This window comes from Elephas maximus, chromosome 1, assembly GCF_024166365.1.
Source record: "Elephas maximus indicus isolate mEleMax1 chromosome 1, mEleMax1 primary haplotype, whole genome shotgun sequence".
Lineage (NCBI taxonomy): Eukaryota > Metazoa > Chordata > Mammalia > Proboscidea > Elephantidae > Elephas > Elephas maximus.
The window spans coordinates 239,047,221-239,063,707 of record NC_064819.1 but is presented as its reverse complement, the minus strand read 5'-3'; the positions used below and the strand labels follow the sequence as shown (position 1 = coordinate 239,063,707).

General features: G+C 48.4%; 1 protein-coding gene across 5 annotated transcripts in view; it reads left to right on the top strand.

Moving 5' to 3' along the window:
• RPS6KA2 (ribosomal protein S6 kinase A2) overlaps nucleotides 1-16,487 on the top strand; it is a 477,450-nt gene that overhangs the window by 361,513 nt on the left and 99,450 nt on the right. The gene's annotated exons all lie outside the window — the stretch shown is intronic.

Sequence of the window (16,487 nt, the reverse complement as noted above, 5' to 3'; positions counted from 1 at the left end):
GATACAGTGGTTATGAGAACAAACTCGGCACCTTGGGCAAGGCCAGCCTTAGCACATGCAGACTGTGTGGTGTGGGGACCTCTCCTCACCCACCCTGGGGCAAGGCCAGCCCTAGCCCATATGGCTGTGTGATATGGGGACCTCTCCTTGCCCACCCTGGGGCAAGGCCAGCCCTAGCACATATGGCTGTGTGATGTGGGGACCTCTCCTTGCCCATCCCAGGGCAAGGCCAGGCCTAGCACATACAGCTAGCTGTGTGATGTGGGGACCTCTCCTCGCCTACCCCAGGGCAAGGCCAGACCTAGCACACACGGCTTTGTGATGTGGGGACCTCTCCTCGCCCACCCCGCGGCAAGGCCAGCCCTAGCACATATGGCTGTGTGATGTGGGGACCTCTGTTCACCCTCCCTGGCGTAAGGCCAGCCCTAGCACATATGGCTGTGTGATGTGGGTACCTCTTCTCACCCACCCCGGGGCAAGGCCAGCCCTAGTGCTTATGGCTATGTGATGTGGGGACCTCTCCTCGCCCTGTTGCCTCATGTTTAAAATGGGAATTATAACAATAATAGCACCTACCTCCCTGGGCTGTTGATGTGAGGTTGGATTGATACATGTCAAGTGCCTAGAATTGCCGCTGGCTCAGAGCAGAGACCACCGTTAGCTGTGGTCATCTCTGTCCTTCTTTCCATGAGAACGGTTTTCCTTTGGAGCTGTTTTAGTTTTTCCCATATACGTTTTGTTCAGTTGTGAGCGAGTGGGGGAGTGGTGAGAAAGATGGACTGTTAACTGTCACCTGACCAGAGTGACATCTTAACTTCAGCCTCGTCTCTCCATTTACAACGTTAAGAGCGTACAATCGTATCAGTTACTAAGGATGACACGTGCCTGAAGAGAAACCAAAACGGCACTTACCTGTGGGAGTATTTCCACCACCCTCTGTCAGTTTGTCCTACTGTGGTAGCTGGTGTGTTGCTGTGATGCTGGAAGCTAGGCCACCTGTATTCCAAATACCAGGAGGGTCACCCACGGTGGACAGGTTTTAGCAGAGCTTCCAGACTAAGACAAACTAAGAAGAAAGGCCCGGTGATCTACTTCAAAAAATACCCAGTGAAAACCCTGTGGATCACAGCAGCCTATCCCATATAATCCGATACAGTGCTGAAAGATGAGCCCCCTCAGTTGGAAGGAACTCAAAATACACAGTGGCTGCAACACTGGACTCAAGCACACCGAGAGTCATGAAGATGGCACAGGTCACAGGGTCACCATGAGTCAGAGCAGCTTGACAGCTGACAGCAACGGGAGTATTAATTGTGTAGAATTACCTTGTTTCAGTGGTTCACCCTCCACAATGCAGAAAGAGAGAACTTCTTCCACTCTGTCTCTGTCTGAGTAGTTTACATGACATCAACAATTTTTCCAGCAAGTCAGCTATCTCAGGCCAAGGATGAAACATGTTCCCTGCCTCAAAGGAATGAAGTTATGCCCTGTAGACAGTAAAGGAAAAAACATCACTCTGGCAAAATCTCTTTGTTTAAGCAAGTCACAGAGAGTTGCTGTAATTTCCCACCTGTTTCTTGGTGGGTGGATAGTTGGAAATGGCGGTAGCGTGGGTGGACGAGAAAGAAGAGGGAGATGGGCTGGAGCTAAAGGTGTGAGCTTGAACAGACCTGCCGAAGCCTGACTGCACTCATCTCGCGTCCTTTCCTGAAGAAGTCAGGGTCTGAGCACATCACTCTGAGCGTCAGCAGATGCAGCCGGGAATGCAGACGTGCACTCAGCGATCAATACAGAAACGTACCAACTCCATCTCCACAGATTACAGCGACTCCAAATAGCCCCACGCTGGAGGAAGCCCAGTTGGTTTGAAATCTCAGAAGGTTATTTTCAGCACGACTCTGTTTGTTTCCTTTCATTTACGCTGACATACTTCATTAAAAAACATTGACTCACTCCGAAACTGAGCTTCAATTAACGCCTTCGTTTGAGCAGATTTTACCTCTAAGTTAATTTATTTTGGTCACAGATTCACATTAGAATGATTTCAGATTCCTAGGGTATCATGTGTTGAATTGTGTCCCCCCAAAATATCTGGCAACTTAGCTGGGCCGTGAGTCCCAGTATTGTGTGATTGTCCACCATTTTATGTGATTTCCCTTTGTGTTGTAAATCCTGTCGCTATGATGAAATGAGATGAATTAGTGGCAGTTATATTGATGAGGTATACAAGATTATCAGAAACCCTGGTGGTGTAGTGATTAAGTGCTACGGCTGGGAACCAAAGAGTCGGCAGTTCGAATCTGCCAGGTGCTCCTTGGAAACTCTATGGGGCGGTTCTGCTCTGCCCTATAGGGTTGCTATGAGTCGGAATCGACTCGATGGCACTGGGTTTGGTTTTTGGTTTTTTTATACAAGATTAGGTAGTGTCTTAAGTCAATTTCTTTGAGGTATAAAAGAGAGAAGCAAGCAGAGAGACATGGGACCTCATACCACCAAGAAAGCAGTGCCAGGAGCAGAGTGCGTCCATTGGACCTGAGGTCCCTGCACCGAGATGTTCCCAGACCAAGAGAAGACTGATGCATCAGAGCTGACAGAGAGAGAAAGCCTTCCCCTGGAGCTGGCGCCCTGAATTTGGACTTGTAGCATACTAGACAGTGAGAGAATAAATGTCTCTTTGTTAAATCAATCCACTTGGGGTATTTCTGTGACAGCAGCACCAGATGACCAAGACAGGGGGAAAAAGGAAGGCAAATTCCAAGCACAAGCCTTAAGTATCCCTTCTTATTAAGGGGAGAAAATTGGTTATCAAGTCAACTCCAACTCATGTTAACCCCACGTGTATCCGAGTAGAGCCCTGCTCCATAGTGTTTTCGATAGCTGATATTTCGGAAGTAGATCACCAAGCCTTCCTTCTGAGGCATCTCTGGGTGGACTCCAACCTCCAGCCTTCTCAGTTAGCAGCCCAGAGTGTTAACCATGTGTACTTCCTAGGTACTTTATTAAGGGGGAGAGCTGGTATTATTATTATTATCCTTTTTTTACAAATGAGAAAACTGAGGCACAGAGCAAGTAAGTTCTCGCTCCAGTCATACTGCTTGAATGTGACAAGGCAAGAGTGAACCAGGGGTTAAAATCCTGGGCCCTTTCCAGAATAACAGGGTACCCGGCAGCCCAGGGCCTGCCCTGAGGCCATACCTCAGGCCTTCAAACTCCTTCCTTTCTTCATCCACCCAGCTTCTTCAGGAAGCCACATCCTGACCAGTTGCACTTGAGGTAGTTACCATTCAAGGTATTTATTTGCACAATTTATCATCTATCTTAGGCTGGGTTCTCTAGAGAAGTAAAACCAGTAAAGCGTATATAGAGAGAGAGAGGGATTTTTATCAAGGAAATGGCTCACGCAATTGTAGAGGCTGGAACGTCCCAAATCCGCGGATCAGAATAGAGGCTTTTCTCGATTCACATAGCCTCAGGGGCTGACAAACCCAAGATCAGCAGGTCAGGGAGCAGGGCTCTCGCTCACAGGTTGTGAAGATCAGTGAAGCTCAAGATTAGCAGGCAAGACCACAGACTTCTCCTCATTCACATAGCTGCAGGGGCTGGTGAACCCAAGATCGGCAGGTCAGAGGGCAGGGCTCCCACTCACAGGCTGTGAAGATCAACAAATCCCAATATCAGCAGATAAGCTGGTAGTTCAAGTCCCAAGAACTGGAGGTCAGATGAACAGGAGGCAGCCACAGGATCCAGAGCGAGCAAAAAGCCAGAACGTCTGCTTGTATTTGGATGCAGACCACACCCCCCAAGGAAACTCCCCTTCAACCGATTGGCTATTCACAGCAGATTCCATCAGTGGAGTGATTACATATAAATACTGAGAATCACGGCCCAGCCAATCTGACACACAATCTTAACCATCATAGTCCACCCCTTGTCGACTTGGTACCTGTACACGTATCCCCAAACCATACATAATCTCTGAATAAAGACAATTACAAAGTCATACTTGCACCGAACATGATACAACTGACACACGTACACCAAAAATGCACTAACCTCGTTTACATCTTTTGTTTTATAAGTGAAGAAAAAAAAAATATCTGATGCACACATACAAAGCAAAAATACTCATATAACAATTACAGCCCTCATTTCTGCAACTGTTCACTGATATTTAGAGCTACCTTCTACCACCCATTCGGTATTCCCTTTGCCCTCGGCAAACACCTCAGCTGGTTGTGGTTCTTGGCCTGGTGTGGCGACCCAAACCTTCATTCCTGAAGGGCCTGGGCCATTAGTAGTCATGTCGGAATTGGGTTGCTGTAGTTTTCCCTTGCCTTTAATCACAGGACATGGTAGTACTAAGAGATGCCCTAAGGGATCTCCTGCATTCCAGACATACTCTTCTTTGCCTCCATTATGTAATATCAATCCAATTTCCTTTTGGTAATCAGGATCAATCACACCAGCCAGTATGGTAACTCCCTTCTTTGCCTGTTGATCCAGGCGCATAAGTAGCCCAAAGTGGCCAGGTGGCACTCTTAGCTTTCAGTTCAATGGAATCAGTGATGTGTCTCCAGGTAGGAGCATTCCTCCCTTTGGAACTAAGACCTCTAGACCTGCAGAGCATAAGGTCGCAGGGACAGGAAGCAAAAGTCTTGCAAGTGGGTCACTAGGGGTAATAGGGAGTAGTGCCACTCCCATTTCCACTCCTTGATTCCTCAACCCATGAATCCTGGCTATGGGAGAAACAGCACCATATATTGGGCATTGGTTTAGAGCATATGCAGCCTCCTGGAGCACACTGCCCCAACCCTGCACCATAATTGTGTCTTTAGAAGGCCATTCCATCATTCTGTCTACCCACCTGCTTCAGGATGATGGGGAACATGGTAAGACCAGTGAATACCATGAGCATGGCCTCCTGCTGCACTTCATTTGCATGAGGTGAGTCCCTTGATCCGAGGCAATGTTGTGTGGTTACTGTGACAATGCATAGGGCATTCTGTAAGTCCATGGATGGTAGTTTTGGCAGAAGCATGGCATGCAGGGAAGACAAATCCATATCCAGAGTAAATGTCTATTCCAGTAAGAACAAAAGGCTGCCGTTTCCATGATGGAAGTGGCCCAATGTAATCAACTTGCCACCAGGTTGCTGGCTGATCACCTCGAGGGATGGTGCCAACTTGAGGACTCAGTGTTGGTCTCTGCTGCTGGCATATCGGGCAGTCAGTCAGCAGTGGCTGTAGCCAAGTCAGCCTTGGTGAGTGGAAGTCCATGTTGCTGGGCCCATGCATAACCTCCATCCCTGCCACCATGGCCACTTTGTTCCTGAGCCCATTGAGCAACGATGGGAGTAGCTGGGGAAAGAGGATGACTGGTTTCCACAGAACGCATCATCATATCCACTTGGTTGTTAAAATCATCCTCTGCTGAGGTCACCCTTTGGTGAGCATTCACATGAGACACAAATATCTTCACTTCTTTGGCTCATTCAGAGAGGTCTATCCACATACCTCTTCCCCATAAATCCTTGTCTCCAATTTTCCAATCATGTGTCTTCCATGTTCTTGACGATCCAGCCAACCCATTGGCCACAGCCCATGAATCAGCTTACAGTCACACATCTGGCCATTTCTCCTTCCAAGCAAAGTGAACAGCCAGGTGTAGTGCTCAAAGTTCTGTCCATTGGGAGGATTTCCTTTCACCTCTGTCCTTAAGGGAGGTCCCCGAAAAAAGGGCTGTAGTGCTGCTACTGCCCACTTTCAAGTGGTGCCTGCATATCACACAGAACCATCTATTAACTGGGTGTGAGTTTTCTCTTCTTCAGTCAACTGATCATAAGGAACTCCCCATGAGGCCAAAGGTGCAGACTGGATGTGAAAGATAATGTGACAGGAGTGGAGACCATGGACATTTGGGCCACTTCCTCATGCAACTTACTTGTCCCTTCAGGTCCTGCTCAGGCCCGAATTCATATATATCATTTCCATTTAATGATGGAGTGCTGCTGTGCATGTCTAACTTTATGACTCTGTGGGTAGGACAGCACCCAGCTCATGATGGGTAGGCTGCATGGTAATGTGGTGTCCCATGGTTAAGTGTTCAGTCTCTACTATGGCCCAGTAGAGACTGTTTTGAGAACAAGAAGCTCTTTCTCAAAAGGAGAGTAGTTATCTGCAGAGAATGGGTCTACGCTGTGATTCACCAGTAAGGGCCTGCCAACGACTTCGAACAGCATCTCTATCTGCCACTGACACTTCAGGCACCATCAGATCAGCTGGATCATGTGGCCCAAGTGGCAGAATGGCTTGTACAGCAGCCTGAACCTGTTGCAGAGCCTTCTCTTGTTCTGGGCCCCACTCAAAACTAGCAGCTTTTTGAGTCACTTGATAAATAGGCTAGAGTAGCACACCTAACTGAGGAATGCATTGCCTCCAAAATCTAAAGAGGCCCCCTAGGCATTGTGCCTCCTTTTTAGTTGTGGGAGCAGCCAGATGCAATAACTTATCCTTCAGTTTAGAAGGAATATCTCGACATGCCCACACCACTGGACCGCTAGAAATTTCACTGAGGTGGAAGGTGCCTGAGTTTTCGTGGGATTAATTTCCCATCCTCTATTATGCAAATGTTTTACCAATAAGCTCAGAGTCATTGACACTTCTTCCTTATTAGGTCCAGTCAGCATAATGTCATCAATGTAATGGACCAGTGTGACATCTTGTGGAAGGGAAAGGTGATCAAGCTCCCTGTAGACTAAATTATGACATAGGGCTCGAGAGTTGATGTAGCGCTGAGGTAGGCAAGTGAAGGTATATTGCTGGCCTTGCCAGCTGAAGGCAAACTGCTTCTAATGGTCCTTGAAAACAGGTGTGGAGAAAAAGGCATTATTAGCCAGATCAATAGCTGCTACCAGGTACCAGGAGATGAATTAATTTGCTCAAGCAATGAAACTACATCTGGAACAGTAGGTGCAATCAGAGTCACCACCTGGTTAGGTTTTTGGTAATCTACTGTCATCTCCAGGATCCATCTGTTTTTTGCACAGTCCAAATAGGCGAGTCAAATGGGGATGTGGTGGGAATCACAACCCCTGCATCCTTGAACTCCTTGATTGTGGCAGTAATCTCCGCAGTCCCTCCAGGAATGCAGTATTGTTTTTGGTTTACTATTTTCCTAGGTGGGGGCAGTTCTAATGGCTTCCACTTGGTTTTTCCTACCATAATAGCCCTTACTCCATTTGTCAGGGATTCAATGTGGGAGTTCTGCCAGTTCCTGAGTATATCTATTCTAATTATGCATTCTCAAGCTGGGGGAATCACTACAGGATGGGTTTGGGGACCCACTGGACCTACTGTGAGTTGGACATGAGCCAAGACTCCATTAATAACCTGACCTCCATATGCTCCCACTCTTACTGATGGGCCACAGTGATATTTTGGGTCATCTGGAATTAGTGTCTATTCAGAGCCAGTATCTAGTAATCCCCAAAATGTCTGATTATTTCCTTTTCCCCAATGAATAGTCACTCTCGTGAAAGTCCGTAAATCGCTTTGGGAAAGGTTGGGAGAAAGATTTAACAGTAAAAATTTTGACAGTATATTAGAGTCCTTCCTCAAGGGAACCCAGCCTCCCAAGGGGCTGTGGGTCTTTAAACTTGCTCAAATCTGGTATTGATTGAGGGACTGTGACTCTCTATTCTGGCGATTTGAGTTAGACTGCTGTTCACCTGACCTGGAATTCATCAATTTGTACAGATCAAGTAAGTTCTTAGTAAATTTCCAATCTGTTTCACCCCCAGGGACGCCATGACTAAGTAGCCAGTGCCAGAAGGCCATACAAGTCAGACTATTCTGATTATCGCTTTGACTCTACTGTCCATTACTGTAAGCATGCCAACCTTGTCTATGTCGATTGAATGCAGCCACTTGGCCCCTCCTAGCACGGGGTCCAGTCAGCCCCATTGTAGTTAGGTGTCAATTCAGTTAGGGCAGTTCCCACTGTCAAATCTGATTTACATAAAATAGCAATCACAGCAGTCTTCAAGGAGGCTGGGGCTCCCTTCACAAATTTGTTCCTCACAGTTGTGGTAAAAGGTGTGTCCCCTGGTCACTCCATGTGTGGGTCTGTGGGTCTAACCTGATAAATCCACTCTAGCATGCCAATTTCCCTAAGCCTTTGGATACCTTCTTTTACAGTATATGAAGGCAGGTCTGGTACTTCAACTTGGTTTAGTGTAGGCCACTTTGTAATCCATGCTTCAGCAACCCAACCAAGTAAACTATTAGATCCATTCCAAACTTCTTAAGCTGAAACACTGAATGAAGAATCTGTGCTTAGCGGACCCATTTCAATAAACTCAGACTGATCCATCTTTATATTCTTTCACCATTATCCCACATCCTTAATAGCTATTCCTACACATATTCCCCAGGTTTCTGTTTATACATATTAGAAAAGTCACGCAGTTCTTTTGGAGTGTAGCGTACCTCCTCCTGGGTCACACTTTGTACTTCACCTTTGGGGGCTCACTGGGACTTTTGTCTAGTTATAGGTCTAGAAGCCAGAATTGGTGGTGGGGAAGAGTTTTGAGAACATTCAGCATTGTCTTATAAAGCATCTGCCTCAGGCGACGCCCCAGGCAAGGGCTCTTTGAAGGCAGCTGGGATAGGGCTAATCTCATTAGATGGGAGTGGTTTTCTGCCTTTGCTTTTTCTTTGGAGTAACTAACAGTAAAAGGTTTGACCCCCAAATGTTGAGCTTCAGAACCACTGTTGGAAGGGACTTTTTGCTCTGAGTTAGTCTGTGAGGCTGGAAGATCTTGTGGGAAGATGGGTTGTCGTTCTGCATCCTGGAGTCTTGCTCAGGGTGTAATTTCAGACGTTGTAGCTTCTTTGTGGGCAGAGAAGGGAGGGTCGAGCAGTGACCACCAGAGGGGAAGAACATGAGCTTCATCACTGGCCGTAGTGGGCACACCTCCAGTCAGCGTGTCTCAGGCTGAGCAGCCAACACTGAGTCTGGCTTCAAAGCCCTGGAGTCCGGTGCACTAACCGCAAAGCCAGCCTCGGTGACAGCACCGTCAGGCCTTCCTGGGGCTGAGCAGCCTGCAGGTCACAGACAACACAATGTGTGCACGAGCCCGCACCTGCAGCCAGGGCTCAGCAACCATCAGTACTCTGCCCACCATGACCCCTTGATTGTTTTCTGAGGCATACGGGCGTTTCTCATCTTCACAGCGACTGAGAGGATTGAAGTTATTTTTGTCTCACCCTTAATTTTCTTTTGAAATACGGTGTAGATGTGGTATATAATTAACATGATATAATATATAATTAATATCATATACCCATTGCCATCGAGTTGATTCTGACTCACAGCGACCCTATAGGACAGAGTAGAACTGCCCCATCGGGTTTCCAAGGAGTGCCCGGTGGATTCGAGCTGCCCGCCTTTTTGTTAGCAGCCAAATGCTCAGCCAATGTGCCACCAGGGCTCCAATATCATATAGGATATGAAATTAAATAATATGCTATGATATATAATTAATATAGATCATTAATATGTGATATATCATCAATATTATATGTGATATGTTATGATTAATGTTATATATGATATGATGTATCATTAATAAGGAGCACTCTGCTAACTGAAAGGTTGGTGGTTCAAACCCCCTAGTCGTTCTTCGGGAGAAAGATGTGGCAGTGTGCTGCCATACAGATTACAGTCTTGGAAACTCTATGGGGCAGTTCAACTCTCTCCCCAAAGTGGGTTTTTAAAAATATCATTAAATGAAATAAAAAACAAACCCATGGCCGTCGAGTGCGGCTGGTGGATTCGAACTTCCGACCTTTTGGTTAACAGCCAATTTCTTAACCACTGCACCACCAGTATGATATGATATATAATATACTGTGATATGTAATTACTATTTTATGTGATATGATATGTAACACACGTGCATGGTAGAAATAACTTAAAAATCAGACAGGGCAGGTACAATCGGGCAGGGTGTCAGACCCAGCGAGAGGGTCCCCAGAAATCGGCTGTGTAGCATCTCTGCTGTGCCCGTGGGGGAGCTCATGGAGCTCTCTCCATGGTTTCCAGAAAGGATCCAGGCCCTTCACAGTAGACTGACCCGATTGGTCCCTCCACACGTGTCTCACCTTAGGGGCATCGTGGGCCACTACTGGACTGACTGGTGAGGGGCAGCTGCCAGTCCCAGCTGCCTGCCCGGCAGAGCAAACCGCACTGCCCTGCTCGTCCAGGCGGCAGGTTGGCCACAGCACAGGAAGGGTTTGAAGTACCAAGATTATTACTTTATCCCCAGTGCCTCAGGTTTATTGGTGAATCTAAAGGTAGCCTAGAAGACTTTTCTTTTTACCTCTGTACTGGCAAGTCCCACTCAGTTCCAGACTCACCTGTGAAATGTAAAAACAGTTGCTGTCGGGTCAACTCCAACTCATGGCTCGCCTACAGGTGTCAGAGTAGAACTGTGCTCCACAGGGTTTTCAGTGGTTGATTTTTCGGAAGTAGAGTGCCAGGTCTTTCTTCCGAGGCACCTCTGGGTTGACTCAAACTACCAGCCTTTCAGTTAGAAGCCCAATACTTAACTGTTTGCACTACCGGGGACTTTTACCTGTCAAATACCAGAGAATAAATATTCCAGAAGGGCCACAGCCTGGCTCCCATGGTCTGGCCCTGGAGTCTACTCTGGCCTAGAACAAGTCACCAGGAGCTTTTTGTGAACGTTTAGCTTCTGGCTGGTGTGAGCACTCTTTGGCTCTGCTATCTACAACTTCCACACTGTCTCTATCCCATTGATACAGTAACAGTGGAAGGATGAAGGGATCTTCTCCTGGGTTTTCTTCTTTATGCATCTAGCTCTTAGAAGTCAAAACTCCTTGGAATTCTTAGCTGCCAAAGAAGTAGCCTGTCAAAGGACGTAGCTATTCTCGAATCAGGAATAATAAAGCAAAGGTAGCAATGCAGAAAAATTATGACATTGTCTGTGGATGTTAGTTTCTGTCTTAGTGGGAGGGCCACTCGGTGACTGCCGTGGTGTAGCTCCTTCCTAGGTGTGGTCTGTGAATGCCCCCCCTCCCCCGCCCCAAAGAGCAGACATCTACGAGGTCAGTGCTCCCACTCTGCCTGGTGAAGCCGAAATCTGTACCGACCTGACCATCTTCCCCAGTGAGCTGTGGAGGGCCAGCTCCCTGCGGGTTTGTCCCACATATGAAGGAAAGGGCCTTGGGCGCTGCCGCCCTTGGACATCATGGTAGTTGGTCCATGGGAAGGAGGCACGGTGAGTTAGGTGGTTATTAGTTGGTGGTAATAAAACCCTGCCCTGGAATGAACGAACCTTCTCCATTGTCGCTGCCACCCTGCGCCCAAATATGCTCAGTGGAGCCAGGTTATGCACAGGTAGACGACCCCACAAAACACTCCTTGCAGGCGTCTTCCTTGAACAGGTGTGTTTATCTGCGTTATGGTCACTGCCCAGGCTGAGGGCTTAATTTCTTTATTACTTTAGATATTGTGAGAGTGGAGTCCCCAGGTGGTGCAAACGGCTAACGCACTCGGCTGCTCATTTGAATGCTGGAGGTTTGATTCCACCCAGAGGCACCTTGGAAGAAAGGCCTGGCAATCTCCTTCCAAAAAACCAGCCATTGAGAACCCTTCGCGCACAGTTCTACTCTGACACACATGGGGTCGCCACAAGTTGGGATCGACGCCACAGCGACTGATTACAATGAGAGTGTTTAGGTGTTGCATTTATGTTGGCTCTTGGCCCTTTTTCTGTTTGTTTCAGATAATTCCTAATTGCTCTGTTTGCCCTTTAATGCTATGACCTCTTTGGATGGCCAGTTGGTAGGTGTTTTGGAGCTCAGTCTATCCATCTTTCCTGTTATTTCTTCCATTGCTTTTGTTAAAAAATCCCCACCCAAACATAGGTATGCATTAATTTTTGCTATGTTTTCACGACTTCATTTTTTACCGTTTCACTCTTTAATAGATCTGGAATTTACTTTCCTGTAAGATGTAGACAGGAGATCTCAGTTTCTTTGTTCACTGTAAGCAGACAACTCCTTGGATATGGGAACATCTTTTTCTAATCTCCTACTAGGCTGGCTGTGTCCTTTGATTTCTGTCATTAGCACTATAATCAGATACGTAGTTGAGCAGTTTTCTCATTCCAAATAGATCCGAATCTGATTACAGCATCAGTCCTATAGAGAGGACATTTAGACTGTCTTAGTCAGAGTTCAAGAATCAGGTCTGCAAAGAGACAGCAAGATGCGTGTCGCGCCTGGTCCCCCATGTCTCCATCCCCAGCACCACCCACCACGTGCCAGGAACGCGCAGGGACAGGCGAATGGGACGGCGCTCGAGGCAGTAGAGCCTGCTCCCCTACAGGCCCTCCTCAGCGTGCATTTGCCCCAGTGAGGGGCCACAGCTGTGGGAGCCAGACTTCTGCCTGCTAGACCCTGGGAGGAAGTCCCCGCTGGGAGGAAGGCCCCTGCCCAGCACCTACGTGGCTGAGAGCACGAGCCCCTCGCTCACTGTAACTCAGCTCGACGTCAGCAGGTCACCCAGAGGGACCTCTTACTTCACGGCCTTAGAAGGGCCCATCACGGGACGATGTGGAGGGAGCTTGGATCCTGGTCCGCCCAGCAAGCTTCCTGCTTTCATGCCGAGGGTCTCCTTGTCCATCCTGTGCTTTTATTCTGAGAGAAAGCATCCTGATTCCACCGCTTTCTCCCATCAGAGTCTTAATCTAGATCGGCTGCTGTGCCTTTTATGGAAGCAGCAGATTCTCGGTTTGCTCTTGCCGGCCCCCCTTTGGTGTCCTCACTGGTGGCAGCTGAGGTGGCCTACGCTTTGGCCCCGGGCAGGAAATGCAGGACTCCTTGTAGCCAGCTCCTCTGTGAATTCTCCTGTTTTCTCCTCTTTCGTCCTCCGAAGCCGCAGAGCTGAGGTGCTGCATACCGGAGACACAGCTGCAAGCGGACGGGTTTCTTATCTGCGGGGAGTTTGCTTTTGTTGGGAGGGTGTCCCAGGGAAACCCTGCAGGTGTGGTGTGAGGTACGCGTGTCAGCATGTCCAAACCACCCATCTGTCAGACCGTCATACTCTCGTGGCTTGTGTGGTGCTGTGATGCTGGAAGCTATGCCACCGGTCTTTCAAATATCAGCAGGGTCGCCCACGGTGGACAGGCTGCAGTGGAACTTCCAGACTTAGACTAGGAAGAAAGGCCTGACAATCTACTTCTGAAAATTGGACAGTGAAAACCCTCTGGACGACAATAGCATATTGTCCACTAGAGTGCTGGAAGATGAGCCCCGAGGGTTGGCAGGCGCTCGGAACACACAGTGGCACCGACAGACTCTAGCACACTGATGACTGTGCAGATGGAGCAGGACCAGGCTACATTTTGTTCCGTTGTGCGTGGGGTCACCATGAGTCGGAGCCAACTCGGCAGCAAGTGAGAACAATAACAACTCTCTTATTTTTATCTGCATCACGAGCTGCACCTTTTTCTTTTCTTCAGAGAATGAATGGGTGAAAATATTTTTAATAACGCAGTAGATCAAAACTTCTTAAAAAGTCACACCAAAGACTAGCAGTTGATACCCACTTCCTGTCTGATGTCCATCCACACACCCCGCGTATCGTAGACCTACCTTCCCAGGGACGATCCGTGTTGGTGGGGTGAACCCTCATTCCTAACCAACAGACACGGCTCCTGCTGGGACTGCCAGACCCTGGCATTCTCACCCGGCAACACTAGGACAGGTGCCACTCTGGGTAACAGTGAGTGCTGGGCCACTAACCAAAAGATTGGCAGGCTGAACCCACCCAGAGGTACCAACCATGAAAATGTCCCTATGGAGCCCAGTTCTGCTCAACACATGGGGTCGCCACGAGTCGGAATCAAATCCACGGCAACTGGTTTGTTTTCTTTACCCGGTGCTCAAGTAGGAGTGAAAGGCCGCCCTTTCATCCAGCGGAGACGGCTGCCCTGAGGTCTCCTCCCTGCCCCCCAGCCGTGAACTCCAGCTCTGAACAACCATTTTTTCTACACTGTGCCTCAGTTTCCCCTTCTGTAAAACGCAGCAGTTGAATTACATAATCTCCAGGGTCTTTCAAACAATAGAATTCTGATTCCGCTGGTTTAGCAGGAAGGAGAACTCCCACGTGACGTCTTGGACGTGACGATGATGAGGCAGCCTCCATCACGCCTTTTGCCTTGGCCGAGGGATGTGAGGTTCTGCAAGGAAAGCCCCCTCAGTCTCCCGCAGAAACTGCTGGGTCTCCCCCAGCTGTGCCTGGCTGCCCGAGACAAACCCGTAGGATCCTTTTACACGATAAAACCAAACCCGTTGCCGTTGAGTCGATTCCGACTCATAGTGACCCTGTAGGACAGAGTAGAACTGCCCCATAGGGCTTCCAAGGAGCTGCTGGTGGATTCGAACTGCCAACTCTTTAGCTGCCTTAGCTCTTGACCACGGCGCTCCCATGCAATAAGGAGACAATAAAGCAAGCACATGGGGTCGCCACGAGTAGGGCCAACTCAATGGCAGCTAACAACGACGGCCCTTGCAGTATGCAGGTATGTTGTATGGGCTTCACATGTGTTACCTCGTTCATTCCTCATAATGACCTGCAAGGCTGACACTACTGTTATCCTTGTTCTGTCTATGAGGAGGAGTTCCCAGGTAATGCAAAGAGTTAACATGCTCAGCTGCTAACCAAAAGGCTAAAGATTCAAGTCCATCCAGAGATACCTCAAAAGAAAGGCCTGGGGACCTACTTCCAAAAAACCAGCTGTTGAAAACCCTACAGAGGACAGTTCTACACTGTCTACACACATGGTTTCCCATTAGTCAGAATCCACTCGAGGGCAAGAGTACTGGTGTATGTGGGGAAACCGAAGCCGAGAGAGGCCCAGGATGACACTCTAATGAGGGCTGGGTTGAGAGTTAGCCCAGACCACTGGCTCCATGGCCTCCATCCTGACCCAAATCCTCGGGGAAAGGGTGGATGGTTTTGTCCATGGTGTCAGAAGAAAAATTGAAGTTCCCTGGCACCAGAGAGAGGTACACTCCCGATAGCTGGAATGCCTGCATATGAAAGATAGAACTGAGAGTTGGCAGAGTGAAGTGGCCCCAGAAGGGGAAAGGACTTTGTCAACAAAATGAATAGAGGGTAATCACAAGGCCAAAGGATGGGTGGCTGTGGTCACCGGTCGGTGTTGGGACAGTTCCCTGCTGGCCCGAATCAGGAACATGTGAGGACGTTTTCTCCATCACTCCTGTGGGGACCTCTTGGCTCCCGGCCTGGGGTCCCCCTTGGCTCCCGGCCTGGGGTCCCCCTTGGCTCCTGGCCTGGGGTCCCGCTTGGCTCCCAGCCTGGGGTCCTGCTCTGCTATGGGAACCCCAGAGATAACCTTACTCTCAAGAGGTAAGAGATTTTTGTTGTTTGTTCACTTATTTGTTTTTGCCTCAAAACTAGTTGCATCTCTATTCCCAGATGGCTAACCTCGGGACGATGTGAGCATAAGAAAAAATAACATCTGAAATTGGATATAACACACTAAGTTTAAAAAATAATCCACGGGTCCACAGATCCTTCAGGAGAGAGACAGAAGCCCCTGTAGATTTCCAGTTCTGTCAGAAATTAGAAAGTCCCCATTTTCAAGCCAGAGTGATGCAGAGAAGCTAATGCCATCAGGTGAAGGACTGTGGGAGCCCCAGGGTTCATACGGTGCCACAGGCTACCTACCACTTCCGAGGAACATGGGCGTCTTCACAGTGGGAGATCCGTGTTGCACCACCTCAGCCAGGTCATCCAATTTTACATCACTTACAGCAGGGTAAGGGGAGTCCTGATGGCGCAACCGTTAAGCGCTGGGCTACTAACCAAAAGGCTGGTGGTTCAAATCCACCCAGTGGCTTCATGGGAGAAAGACCTGGTGATCTGCTCCCGTGAAATTGCAGCCAAGGAAACCCTGTGGGGCAGTTCTCCTCTGCCACATGGGGTCATTGAGAGTCGGAAATGACTCAAGGTCACCTAACAATAACAACAGTGGAGTAACCCAGCGCCACCTTCCCGTCTGCTGCAGTCTGAACCTCACAGCGTCACCTGTGCAGCGTTTCTGCCAAAAAACTGAAGCCTGAATCGCATGAAGCCTCCAGCCTAACCTTGCTTTACAGGAAACACAGGGGTCAGGGAGGCCAGGTAAGCAGCAATGGAGAAACCCAGGACGTGGGACACTGTACAGCTGGCCTGGACGTACCAAAACTCAACAGCAAGGAAAAACAAAAAGGTGGTGGACTGCTGTAGATGCAAAAAGCATCGAGAAATATAACAACCAAACAGAAATAATTTATCCTGGGAAAGTTAACAGCTAAAGAAGACGTGAGAGGGTAATTGAGAAAATCTGAGTATGGATGGGATATTAGGTGACCTTACAGAATTGTTGTTCA